The 13,533-nt window shown below is 39.7% G+C and overlaps 1 long non-coding RNA gene across 3 annotated transcripts in view; it reads right to left on the minus strand.

Annotated features, from left to right (window-relative positions):
• Window positions 1-2,682: 2,682 nt before the first annotated feature.
• LOC118143022 (uncharacterized) overlaps window positions 2,683-13,533 on the minus strand; it is a 234,149-nt gene continuing 223,298 nt past the window's right edge. For all 3 annotated transcript variants that reach the window (XR_013520562.1, XR_013520561.1, XR_013520560.1), the window contains one exon: window positions 2,683-3,178. This is a non-coding gene — a long non-coding RNA (uncharacterized LOC118143022). The remainder of the gene's footprint in view (window positions 3,179-13,533) is intronic.

A 13,533-nucleotide genomic window follows, 5' to 3' on the forward strand; every position in this document is an offset into this window, starting at 1 on the left:
CAGAAGATACTCAACTTCACTAGTCACTAAGGAAATGCAAATTTAAACCACAATGAGATACCACCTTATACCCGTTAAGATGTTTATCCGAAAATCACAAGTATTGGTGAGGATGTGGAGAAACTGAAACACTTCTGCACTGTTGGTAGGAATGTAAAATGGTACAGCCACTATGGAAAACAGTATGAGGGTTACTCAAAAAATAAAAATATGTCCCCCAAAATTGAAAGCAAGATCTCCAAGAGATATTTGTACACTGATGTTCATAGCAGTGTTATTCACAATAGCCAAAATGTGGAAACACCTCAAATGTCCATCAATGAGGATTACAAATGGATAAACAAAATGTGATATGATACACATACAATAGAATATTATTGAGCCTTATAAAGGAGTAAAATTCTGAAACATGCTAAATCACGTATGTACCTTGAGGACGTTTTGCTAACTGCAATAAGCCAATCACAAAAAGATAAATAGTGCATGATTCCACTTATACAACGTACCTAGACTAATCAAATTCATAAAGACAGAAAGTAGAATGCTGGTTGCTAGGTGCTAGGAGAAAGAGAGAATAGAGAGTTGTTATTTAATGGTGACAGAGTTTGGATATTTGTTTCTGCCCAAATCTCATGTTGAAAAGTAATTGTCAATGTTGGAGGTGGGGCCTGGTGGGAGGTGTTTGAGTCATGAGGGTGCATCCCTAGTAGCTTGGTGCTGTCCTCGAGGTACTGAGTGAGTTCTCTTGAGATCTGGTTGTTTAGAGGGCACCTCTCTCACTCTCCTGTTCCTGCTTTCACCATGTGGTGTGCCTGCTCCTCCTTCACCTTCTACCATGTGTAAAAACTCCGTGAGGCCTCCCCGGAAGCTGAGCAGATGTTGATGCCACACTGTACAGCCTGCAGCACTGTGAGCCAATTATCCTGTTTTTATATAAACTATCCAGCCTCGGGTAGATCTTTACAGCAATGCAAGAATGGCTTCACACAAATGGACACAGAATTTCAGCTTTGCAAGATGAAAAGAGTTCTGGGGACTGGTTGCACGACAATGTGAATGTACTTAACACTACTGAAGTGTACACTCAAAACGGTCAAGACGGTGTCACATATGTCGCACTGTAATTAAATACTTTTTTTAATGCAAAAGCCATTCTTCATTCATACACCATCCAAAAACAGGCAGTGAGCCCACAGGTCATAGTTTGCCAACTCCAGCCTAACGTCTACATAGGTAGCAATTGAGTCCCTAACCCTTAGTATCTCAACTTTCACACTCACAACTTTGTACATATAAATTCATTCACTAAATCTTTCCTGCATGATATACGGAGTGCCATAAAATAGACACAGATAAAGTACAAGAGTTTAGGAGAAAAAAAGATTATATCTCACTGGAGGGGTCAGCAAAGCTGTTGTTGACTTTTGTGGTTCTCTAGTTGGAGTTAGCAAGATGATAGTCTTATTAACAAAAACAGGAGATAGAGGAGGAGGCAAATTTAGGAGGAAAGATGTTAGTTGATTTGGACACACAAATTGTGAGGTGAGGGGAATATCCGCATGAAAGTGCACAATGAGTAGCAAGAAAGAAAGTCAAGAGTCAAGACTGGAGATTCAAGCATAAAGGTACCAGAGCAATGAGTATTTGGTGAGGATTTTAAGGAAAGCAATATAGAAAAGGTCAAGAATAGAACCTTGTAGAATACTACATTAAAGTGTAGGAGGGGAAGAAAAGGATCCAGAGAATGAGCTAGAGAAAGTGGTTCAGAAAGATGGGTTGGGGGTGGAGGGGACTAATACCTGTTGAGTGTCACTACTGTGCTAAGGATATCACATGGGATGCCTCACTTGAATCTTCAAGCTAACTCTATCAGGTGGATATTATCCCGTCCTCCTTTTAAGCGTGAGAGAACTGAGACTGAGAAAAGTTAAATATTAATAAAATGCCCCAAGTAACACAGTAAGTGGCAGACCTAGTATTCCCACCCAAGTCCTTAGAAGGAAAATCAGAGGTATATATGTCACTAAAGCAAAAGAGTAGAGACTTTAAAGAATACTATAGTATCAGTGCCACCAAAAGCGTGAACACAAGAAGAATAAACACAAAACAAAAAAAACAAAGTGGCTATCAGATTTGCTTACTAGGGAGCCAATGAGGATTTTTGGGAGAGCCGTTTCCTTACCACATTGGAAACTAAAACTATAGTTTTATATTGAAAATGTTTAAAAAATGAGTGGGTGGTTTGAAAGAGGTGAGCAATGAACATAAACCTCATTTAGCCAGAAGTATAGTGATGAACAAAAGAGGAGATTGTCTGGAAACTCAAAAGGATTCTTAGGTCAGGGGAAGATGTTCTTATCGTTTTCTATTTTGTTTTTGTTTTTTCATTTTCCCCCAATAAAGGAGCCCTGGGAACGTTGTTAGGCAGAAGAAAACGATCAAATAGAGCATTTGGAGATAAGAGAGAAGGAGGATAACTCGGTTACATACAAACAAAAAGGCCTAAGATGAAGTCAAATAATAGATTTGGACATTTATAAGCACTAAGTGTAAGGATTTTTTTAATGTAGAAAATCATAGCTTGGGTCAGACCACAAAATAGTAATCTGTACATTCCCAGTATGTTTTACTCAACAAAGACTGTTTTTTAGCAGTTTAATATATGCTGCATAAACTGGTTATTATAAAGCAAGTCACAAGGCTGGAGGGCTCCCTCTCCAATTCGACAACACCATCTTGTCTTCACACCACCTGTCACATCTATCAACATTTTAACTAATGTCAGAGTTCTTCTTTTGCTAATGAGCTGCTACACAGAGAAACATTTCTCCTCTCAGTCCGCCAGCTATGCAGTATAATGAGATAGAGTGAAAGGCGTGATCTTCCTCTCAGAAGCCTCTCTTTGCTTGAGAAGACCATCGCTGTTCTTTTTCTCTTTTGTCACAGACCCAAATTTAGTTATTTGAGGCACTTTTAGATGTATTTTGTTTTGACGTGATGTAAAAAAATTCTCCTCTATTCAAAGGTTGCTCCCAAGGTTGATACTGGTGGTGGCCTGAGAGTTCTCTATGTGGCTGAGTAAAGTGGCTGAGCTATATCCAAGCACTTCAGCAGCCTTCTCTCTTCCCAAATATTGCAGTCTCTTTTTCCTGAGTGGTGCCGTTGTAATAGCCCTTCTCTGTAATATTGAAAATCACATGTTGGTAGTTCTCCAATTACCTTCACCTATCTTACCTTATCATTTTGATGTACCACTTGGAAGCCGCCTCTTCCCACCTTCTGCAAAGTTAACTTCTGCTCTTTCTCACACACCAGGGCCTGTCAGAGGGCGGGGAGCTAGGGGAGGGATAGCATTAGGAGAAATACCTAATGTAGATGACGGGTAGATGGGCGCAACAAGCCACCATGGCATGTGTTTACCTATGTAACAAACCTGCACATCTGCATATGTATCCCAGAATTGAAAGCATATGTATAAAAAGGTCAGTTATTTCCAGAAAGTCTTCCCTGCATGCCCAGGCTTAGCTAAGTTCCCCTTCTCTAGGCTTCCATTCTATTGTGTATGCCTCTATCCTGGCAATTACATCATTATATGGAAATGATTCATTTTTGCATTTTTTTCCCCAAACTAGATAGTAATCTTTCTATGTGAGAAGGTATCTTGTATCTTTTATCCACAGAAACAACTATAAGTCATAAACGTGATGTAAATACATTTCCTTACAGTGAAGAATGCCTGGCATTCCCTTCATTAGCTGGCATTTCCTGACTTTTAAGTCCCCAGCTACAATAAATTCAGATGAAATAGCAGTTATCATAGATATAAAAAATGGAAAAGACCTACTACATTAGCCTTTCCCAAAATGTGCCCCTCAGAACACTGGCCCTATGATATGGTCACAGGATTCCATGTTCCTACACATTTGGGAAATGTTTTATACTCTCCAAATACTTAGAGATTCACAAGGCGCACTAGATTTAAAAGCCTCTAGGCAGTCATACAGTAAATACATTTGTTTTACTTTAATTCAGTGTTTCTAAAATTGATTAATTTGACCAAGGAATTAGGGGCATAGCACCTATTAATACCCCAGAGACTTAGTGTTCCTTAAAAACTACTATACTTTGAGAAGCACTGCAGTATTTATCATTCTATTTGAGTCATTCACATGCCATGCTGGGAAAGTCAGAGAGAGATTCTTCTTGAGAGATTATTGGAGTTCTTCTAACTTGTTTGTTTAGCTATTGCTCATAAAGATTATCTCTGAAATAGACTTGTGGATTTAACTACAAATGTGTGAAAGAATGGTTACTGTAAAAGACAAAAACTTCCATTTCAGAGAAGAAAACATCTTTTGTGGTAAAAGGTACCTACCACCACATTCTCAGCATTGTCCAAGTGTTCTGGGAAACCCTGGAAGACGCCTGTCGTCATCATGAAACCTCTTTACCCTCATCCTTCATAAGACACCAGCAAACATGTGTTCTTGGGGAGCGTTCACGGATTTGGGAGGGTAGTCAAGTGCATCCACTCCTGACCTCCCTATCTTCCATATGGAAATGTTCTACATGATACGAATCCCTGCCTCATGCACACTTGTGTATACAAGTATATATACACACACATGCATTTACGTGATTATAAATTAGTTATTAAAATTAATATATGCACCTAATGATGTTTGTCATATCCAAGAATTTTCTTTTTAAAATCTACAATTAGTATCTTCTTGTTGAAATCATTCTTTTTTTTCCACAGGTAATCGGGGTACAGGTAGTATTCGGTTACGTAAGTTCTTTAGTGGTGATTTGTGAGATTTGGGTGTACCCATCACCCAAGCAAGTTACATTGCACCCTGTTTGTACTCTTTCATCCCTCACCCCTCTATTCTTCCCCCCAAGTCCCCAAAGTCCATTGTTTCATTCTTCTGCCTTTGCGTCCTCATAGCTTAGCTCCCAAATATCAGTGAGAACATACGATGTTTGATTTTCCATTCCTGAGTTACTTCACTTAGAATAATAGTCCTCCAGTCTCATCCGGGTCACTGCAAATGCCGATAGTTCATTCCTTTTTATGTCTAAATAGTATTCCATTGTATATATACACCACAGTTTCTTTATCTACTTGTTAACTGATGGATATTTGGGTTGGTTCCACAATTTTGCAATGGTGAACTGTGCTACTATAAACATGCATATGCAAGTATGTTTTTCATATGATGACTTCTTTTCCTCTGGGTAAATACCCAGTAGCCGGATTGCTGGATCAAATTGTAGTTCTACTTTTATTTCTTTAAGGAATCTCCATACTGTTTTCCAGACTGGCTGTATCAGTTCACATTCCCACCAGCAGTGTAGAAGTTATCCCCTGATAACAGCATCCATGCCATCTATGGTTTTTTGATCTGTTTGATTATGGCCATTCTTGCAGGAGTAAGATGCTGTCACATTGTAAATTTTGATTTGCATTACCCTGATCACTAGTGATGTTGAACTTTTTTTTTTATATGTTTGTTGGCTATTTGCATTTTTTTAAATTATACTTTAAGTTCTAGGGTATATGTGCAGATCATGCAGGATTGTTACACAGGCATACATACGTATACATAGGCATACACATGCCATGGTGGTTTGCTGCATTTCTTTGTTTTTGAGAATTGTCTATTCATGTAGTTAGCCCAATCATTGATGGGATTGTTTGTTTTTCTTTCTGATTTGAGTTCATTGTAGATTCTGAATATTAGCCTTTGTCAGATGTATAAATTGTGAAGATTTTCTCCCACTCTGTGCGTTGTCTGTTTACTCTGCTGACTGTTCCTTTTGCCATGCAAAAGCTCTTTAGTTTCATTAGGTCCCAGCTATTTATCTTTGTTTTAATTGCATTTGCTTTTGGGTTCTTGGTCATAAAATCCTTGCCTAAGCCAATGTCTAGAAGGGTTTTTCCAGTGTTATCTTCTAGAAATTTTCTAGTTTCAGGTCTTGGATTTAAGCTTAATCCATCTTGATTTGACTTTTGTATAAGGTGAGAGATGAGGATCCACTTTCATTCTCCCACATGTGGCTAGCCAATTATCTTAGCACCATTTGTTAAAAAGGATGTCCTTTCCCTACTTTATGTTTTTGTTTGATTTGTCAAAGATCAGTTGGCTGTAAGTATTTGAGCTTATTTCTGGGTTCGCTTTTCTGTTCCTTTGGTCTCTGTGCCTATTTTTATATGAGTATCATGCTGCTATGGTGACTATGGCCTTACAGGACAGTTTGAAATCAGGTAGAGTGATGCTTCCAGATTTGTTCTTTTTGCTTAGTCTTGCTTTGTCGATGAGGGCTCTTCTTTGGTTCCATATGAATTTTAGAATTGTCTTTTCTGCTTCTGTGAAGAATGGTGGTGGTATTTTGATAAGGATTGTGTTGAACTTGTAGATTACTTTTGGCAGTAATTTCCACAATATTGATTCTACCCATCCATGAGCATGAGATGTGTTTCCATTTGTTTGTGTCATCTATGATTTCCTTCAGCAGTGTTTTGTAGTTTTCCTTGTAAAGGTCTTTCACCTCCTTGGTTAGGTATATTCCTAAGTATTTCATTTCATTTTATTGCAGCTATTATAAAAGGGGTTGAGTTCTTGATTTGATTCTCCATTTGGTTGCTTAAAAGAGCTGGTATATAGAAGAGCTACTGATTTGTGTACATTAATCTTGTATCCAGAAATTTTGCTGAATTCTTTCATCAGTTCTAGAGCTTTCTCAAGGAGTCTGTTTTCAAAGTAAACAATCATATCACGAGCAAATAGTGACAGTTCGACCTCCTGTTTACCAATTTGGATGCCTTCTATTTCTTTCTCTCGTCTGATTGACTGGCTCGGACTTCCAGTACTATGTTGAAGAGGAGTGGTGAGCGTGGGCATCCCTGTCTTGATACAGTTCTCAGAGGGAATGCTTTCAGCTTCTCCCCATTGAATCTAATGTTGGCTGTGGGTTTGTCATAGATGGCTTTTATTACATTGAGGTATGTCCCTTGTAGGCTGATTTTGCTGAGAGTTTTAATCGTAAAGGGATGCTGGATTTTGTCAAATGTTTTTTCTGCATCTATTGAGATGATCATGTGATTTTTCTTTTTAATTCTGTGTATGTGGTGTATAACATTTATTGACTTGGGTATGTTAAACCATCCCTACATCCCTGGTATGAAACCTACTTAATCTGAGTGGATTATCTTTTTGATATGTTGTTGGATTTGGTTAGCTAGTGTTTTGTTAAGGATTTTAGCAACTATGTTCATCAGGGATATCAGTCTGTAGTTTTCTTGTTTGGTTATGTCCTTTCCTGGTTTTGGTATTAGGGTGATGCTGGCTTCATAGACTGAATTAGGGAGGATTCCCTCTTTCTCTATCTTATGGAATAGTGTCAAAAGGATTAGTACCAATTCTTCTTTGAATGTTTGGTAGAATGGAGAAGGGAGCAGGGGCATCCTGAAGATGCTCTCAGTTCCCGGCTCCAATGTGCCCAGGTCCTCGGCCTCTCTTACCCCAGGAATTAGGAAAGGGGGCACAGTGAGCTTCCTGTTTGAATAAATATCATGAACCCAAAAAGTTTAGCAGAGAACAATTCATAGGCAGAGAGGGAGAGAGAGAGATCCCATGCCACCATGGGAGGGGATCCAAGGAAGGAATCAGTATAGGTAAGGAGCATCAGGGTTTTAACTCTGGAGATATTCCCTCCAATTCATGTTCTCATCCAGTGAAAGGAGTTCTTTCAAACCTCCACTGGAGTGATTGATCTTTGACTCTGATACCAGATTGGCTGCTTGGTCCACAACAGAGCCCCCTCCTCCCAGAGCTTTCCGCAGGCTTTTTGAACAAAGAAGCTCACCTGGATTTTCCACCTAGCCTGCATGCGGGAAAGTTAAACAAAGAACTTTACAAGGCATGGATGGAGGTGTGGCACTGGGAATCTCCTGCCTTTGAAACCATGCCCCTTGTGGACCCAGGGAGAAAAGGTCTTTCCTTAACACAGTCCCTCAGTAACTTTTGAAATTACCATTTTAGTCTCACTGATCGTTGCTGTTCTGTTCAGGTTAACTAATTCTTCCTGATTTAACATAGGAGGGTTGCATTTTTCTAGGACTTTATCCACCTCTTTTAGGTTTCCTAGTTTATGTGTGTAAAGGTGTTCATAGTAGCCTTGAATGATCTTTCGTTTCTCAGCGGTGTCAACTGTAATAACGCCTGTTTCATTTCTCAGTGAGGTTATTTGGATTTTCTCTCTTCTTCTCTTGGTTAACCTGGCTAATGGTCTATCAATTTTATTTATCTTTTCAAAGAAACAGCTTTTTGTTTCATTTCACTTTTGTATTTTTTAATTGCATTTTAGGTTTTGGGGTACATGTGAAGAACATGCAAGATTGTTGCATAGGTACACACATGGCAGTGTGAGTGCTGCCTTCCTCCCCATCACCTATATCTGGCATTTCTCCCCATGCTATCTCTCCCCAACTCCCCCCACCCCCACCCCGCCCCCTTCTTACTTCCATTTCATTTAGCTCTGCTCTGATCTTGGTTACATTGTTTCTTCTGCTGGGTTTGGGTTTGGTTTGTTCTTGTTTCTCTTGTTCTTTCACCTGGGACATTAGAATGTCCGTTTCTACCCTTTCAATCTTTTTGGTGTAGGTATTTAGAGTTATGAACTTTCCTCTTAGCACCATCTTGGCTATATCTCAAAGGTTTTAATAGGTTGTGTCATTATCGTCATTCAGTTTAAAGAATTTTTTAATTTCCATCTTGACTTTTTTTTGACCCAGTACTCATTCAGGAGCAGGTTATTTAATTTCTATGTATTTGCATAGTTTTGAAGGTTCCTTTTGGAGTTGATTTCCAGTTTTATTCCACTGTGGTCTCAGAGAGTACTTGATATAATTTCAATTTTCTTGAATTTATTGAGGCTTGTTTTATGTACTATCATATGGTCTACCTTGGAGAAAGTTCCATGCACGGTTGAATAGAAAGTGTATTCTGCAGTTGTTGGATGGAATGTTTTATATATCTGTGAAGTCCATTTGTTCCAAGTATAGTTTCAATCCATTGTTTCTTCGTTGACTTTCTATCTTGATGACCTGTCTAGTGCTGTCAGTGGAGTATTGAAGTCCCCACTATTATTGTGTGGTGTCTATCTAATTTCTTAGGTCTATTAGTATAATTGTTTCATAAATTTGGGAGCTCCAGTGTTAGGTGGATATATGTTTAGGATTGTAATGTTTTCCTGTGGGACAAGGCCTTTTACCATTATATATTGTTCCTTTTTGTCTCTTTTAACTGCTGTTGCTTTAAAGTTTGTTTTGTCAGATATAAGAATAGCTACTCCTCGCTTTTGGTGTCTATTTGCATGACATGTCTCTTTCCACCTCTTACTTTAAGTTTGTGTGAGTCCTTATGTGTTGGGTGAGTCTCCTGAAGGCAGCAGATGGTTGCTTAGTGAGTTCTCTTCCATTCTGCAGTTCTGTGTTTTTTAAGTGGAGTACTTAGGCCATTACATTCAATGTTAGTGTTGAGATGTGAGGTACCATTGCATTCATCGTGCTCTTTGTTGCCTGTGTAGCTTGGTTTTTTTGGTTTTTGTTTTTGCTTTTTAACTTGTATTTTTGTTTTATAGGTCCTGTGCAATTTATGCTTTAAAGAGGGGCTGTTTTGATGTGTTTCCAGGATTTGCTTTAAGATTTAGAGCTCCTTTTAGCAGCTCTTGTAGGAATGGTTTGGTAATGACAAATTCTCTCAGCATTTGTTTGTCTGAAAAAGACTGTATCTTTCCTTCAGAAGCGATTCTTAGTTTCACTGGATACAAAGCTTTTGGTTGATAATTGCTTTGTTGGAGGAGGCAGATGATAGGGCCCCAAGCTCTTAATGTTTCTGCTGAGAAATCTGCTGTTAATCTGCTCATTTGTCCTTTGTAGGTTACGTGGTGCTTTTGTCTCATAGCTCTTAAGATTCTTTCCTTCGTCTTAACTTTAGATAACCTATGACAGTGAGCCTAAGTGATGATCTTTTTGTGGTGAATTTCCCAGGTGCTCTTTGTGCTTCTCGTGTTTGGATGTCTAGGTCTCTAGAAAGGCCAGGGAAATTTTTCTCAATTGTTACCCCACATATGTTTTCCAATCTTAGATTTTTTTTTCTTCCTTAGGAACACTATTCTTAGGTTTGGTCATTTAACATAATCCCAGACTTCTTGGAGGGTTTCTTCATATTTTCTTATTCTTTTTTTCTTTGTCTTCATTGGATTGGGTTAATTCTAAGACCTTGTCTTCAAGCTCTGAATTTCTTTCTTCCACTTGTTCAATTCTATAGCTGAGATTTTCCAGACCATTTTGCATTTCTATAAGTGTGTCCAGCGTCTCCTGAAGTTGTGATTGTTTTTCCTTTATGCTATCTATTTCCTTGAATATTTCTCCCTTCACTTCTTATATTGCTTTTTGGATTTTCTTGCATTGGGCTTTGCCTTTCTCTGGTACCTTCCTGATTAGCTTAACAGCTAAGCTTCTGAATTCTTTTTCAGGTAAATCAGGGATTTCTTCTTGGTTTGAATCCAATGCTGGTGAGCTAGTGTGATTTTAAAGAGCCTTGTTTTGTCATATTACTAGAGTTGGTTTTCTGGTTCCTTCTCATTTGGGTAGGTTCTGTCTAGGGCTGAAAGCTGTTGTTCTGATTCCTTTGTCCCATGGGGCATTCCCTTGATGTAGTACTCTCCCCCTTTTCCTACGGATTTGGCTTCCTGGGAGCTGAGCTGCAGTGATTCATGTCTCTCACTGGGTCTAGCCATCCAGCAAATCTACCAGGCTCCAGGCTGGTACTGGGGGTTGTCCACACAAAGTCCTGTGATGTGAGCTATCTATGGGTCTCTCAGCCCTGGTTAACAACACCTGTTCCAGTGGGAGTGGCAGAGGAGTGAAATGGACTCTGTGAGGGTCCTTGGTTTTGGTGGTTTAATGTTCTATATTTGTGCTGGTTGGCCTCTTGCCAAGAGGTGACACTATCCAGAGAGCATCAGCTGTCATAGTATAGAGAGGAACTAGTGATGGATGGGGCCCTAGAATTCCCAAGAGTATATGCCCTTGGTCTTCAGCTACCAGAGTGGATAGGGAGGGTCCATCAGGTGGCAGCAGGGCTAGGCATGTCTGAGCTCATGCTCTCCTTGGGATGGTCTTGCTGCAGCTGCTGTGGAAGATGGGGGTGAGGTTCCCAGGTCAATGATGTCGTGTCCCTAGGAGGGTCATGGCTGCCTCTGCTGAGTCATGCAAGTTGTCAGAGAAGTAGGGGAAAGCTGGCAGTCACAGGCCTCACCGAGCTCTCACACAATCCGAAGGATAGGTCTTATTCCCATCGTGCCCCCCTAACAGCCCCAAGTCTGTTTCCAAGCAGTGTGTGAACGAGGCTTGAGAACTTGCCCTAGGCTACCCACCTCCCAGACGTGAAAGAAAAGGGCTTAGTTCTTCCCTAACCTGTGAGTCTGCACACAGGATTTGAGCCCTCCCAGGAATTCTGGCCAGGAGGCTTCTCACCAGTTGAAATTGTTACAAAGTTCACCTGGAGACTTTCTTCTCCCTATGGTGTTTTCTCCCCGCACCTCTAACCACCTTCCTAATGCATATCTGTAGTGCCAGGCAAGAATGGCCTGCCTAGGGACACAGTGAGCTACCAGCGCCTTTCCCGCTGCTTCCTCTACCCCTGTATTTTGCTTAGCTTTCTAAATTGACTCAGCTCCAGGTAAGGTCAGAATCTTCTGCACACAGACCTTCAGTTTCCCTAGGTGGGGTCTATGTTCGGGAGAGGAGGATCTCCTTTTTCCACTATGATAGTTGGGACACTCACAGTATTTAGGGTGTCCTCTTTACCTTCTTTCTTGAGTTAAACTGTGAGCCCCTTCAAGGGAGAGATTTTTGCTTACTTTAACTTTTAACCAAATATGAGTGTGTATTTCATTAAATTGACATTTAAAATTTCACATCTATGTTCTGCCTGCCCTCCTAGAATAAGTTTTTTGAGATCAGTGATTGTGCCTTATTCGACTTTTTGTCCCCATCACTTAATACAATGTCTGATACTGAGAAGATGAATAAATACTTCTGAGTGAATAAATGAGTGAATGAATGGAGTGAAATTTACAATTTAGTGCTGTAGAAAGACACACAAATAAATCTAATACAAATAAGACTACCACAATGCCACTATATTGTTAATAAAAAGCACCATTGAATGTTAAAGCATAAATAAAATGTGCTAAACAAAAAGCAAATATTAGGATAGGTGAGATTTAATTAGATTAGGCAGATCTCATGGAGAAGGTAACAAGACCTTCAGGATGAGTAAAATTTCAACAAGCAATGACAATGGCGCAGAGGCATTAAGACAGAAAAGAATGGAACGTTTGCATTCGGGAGAAGAGGAGGAGAGGTAAAAGGGAAGATATGGTTAAATTACACTAGGATAGAATATGAAGAGAGGCCGGAGAAATGTGCTCAGGTATAGTAAAAAAAAAAAAAAAAAAAAAAAAAAAGCAATATTCTGATGTGATTATTAAGGACTTTAAATGCTAGCGGATTAAAAAAAGATGGAATTTTTTCTGTTGTCTATGAGTTTCAGCTAACACCCTAAAGCTAAGAACAACAGATAATAAACATGCCACATTTTAAAGTGTGGTGCTAGATGTGTTGACATAAAACTTATGCAGAGCCAGCCAAACTTTGTCACCATCAACAGTATACAACAGCTAGATATTTATTGAGAAGAAGTTTCTTCAAAGTGAAGAAATGAACACGAGTAGGGAATGCTGTGGCATAATCTTTCCCATCCACACCAATCTCAAACCAGGTGAAGGAGACCCAAAGAGAACACTCACAAGGCCTGGAATCACTTAACAGAAGATTTTATTCTCAAACTCAAGTCCGATGCTTGTTTTAGAGACAGAAACTGGTAGGCCTTCCCAGTGCTACTATAGGAGCAGGACTCAAAAGTTTCCTAGGCAAGCCTCATGCACATGTTCAGGAGTAAAGGGAGCAAATGATGAAGAGAGATGCTGGTGACTAGCAATGAAGGCAGGACAAGAAGAGAAGACTCAGTGGCTAACCTCGAGTAAGCCCATCTGGTAGGAAAAAGATGGGTGTGTTTTGCCATGGGTCACACGGATGCTAAGGAAGATAACCCACGTCCCGTCATCTCTAATGGACCATTACCCAAAAGGAGTCCCAGGTAAAAATGACAGAAAATCTATCATGGAAAGACAGGAACTGAGGTGGATGAGCAACTCCTGAGTCATGGAACAGCAAAGCAGAGGGCCACACAGCATGTCCCACAGAGGACCTCTAGAGATAGAGTAAACATTGCAGCAGAGAGCTACAAATACTATACTTTTCCTCTCTCCCTTTTTTTGCATCTATGACTTGAAAGTTCTAAAAGGGAAGAGAAAAATCTGAAAGAAGAAAAATGAAAGGCTATGACCTTCCTCCACCATTGCTCTCAGAACTTAGCTTTGAATTAAACAGGAAACAGA

The sequence above is a fragment of the Callithrix jacchus genome, chromosome 7 (assembly GCF_049354715.1).
Source record: "Callithrix jacchus isolate 240 chromosome 7, calJac240_pri, whole genome shotgun sequence".
Taxonomy (NCBI): Eukaryota; Metazoa; Chordata; class Mammalia; order Primates; family Cebidae; genus Callithrix; species Callithrix jacchus.